The following is a 456-nucleotide window of genomic DNA, read 5'->3' as shown; positions in this document are numbered from 1 at the left end:
CTCATACGAGTTTGGGCTCGCCCCAGCACAAATCCTACTTCCATCCTCCAACCGGATGCAATCCTGGTTTTCGATCGTTGTGTAAAAACGCCATTAAATACTTTTTTATTTGACTAGAGTTTTTAATTAGCAGGGGGTAAATAAGCCACCTCTGCATTGTGGAGAGCTGGTTTTTTTAGAGGATTATGGAATTATTACACAAAGGAAATTGAAGTATGCTCTATGTCCAGTGACTCATAAAAATGTGTTTTGCCTTGATGATTTGAAGTATTAACGATGTCTTGCCCCAAAAACTTCAAAATGGATCTGAGTTTCACGTTTCTTCAGGTTTTGTTTTCATCTTTCGATTAATACCTTAAATGGCCTCATGATTTTGCCCGTAAACTTAGGGCAACCAGAGCAAGATATGGAGGCACTGCTTGAGTCTTTATACTTCTGACGTTCTTACTTTGTGTA

General features: G+C 38.8%; 1 protein-coding gene across 1 annotated transcript in view; it reads left to right on the top strand.

The window, feature by feature from the left end:
* LOC131881646 (uncharacterized) overlaps positions 1 to 456 on the top strand; it is a 15,967-nt gene that overhangs the window by 5,916 nt on the left and 9,595 nt on the right. The window lies entirely within an intron of this gene.

This window comes from Tigriopus californicus, chromosome 6, assembly GCF_007210705.1.
Source record: "Tigriopus californicus strain San Diego chromosome 6, Tcal_SD_v2.1, whole genome shotgun sequence".
Classification (NCBI taxonomy): Eukaryota; Metazoa; Arthropoda; class Copepoda; order Harpacticoida; family Harpacticidae; genus Tigriopus; species Tigriopus californicus.
Note: the sequence above shows the minus strand (reverse complement) of the source record. Positions and strands in the feature narration are given on the sequence as shown.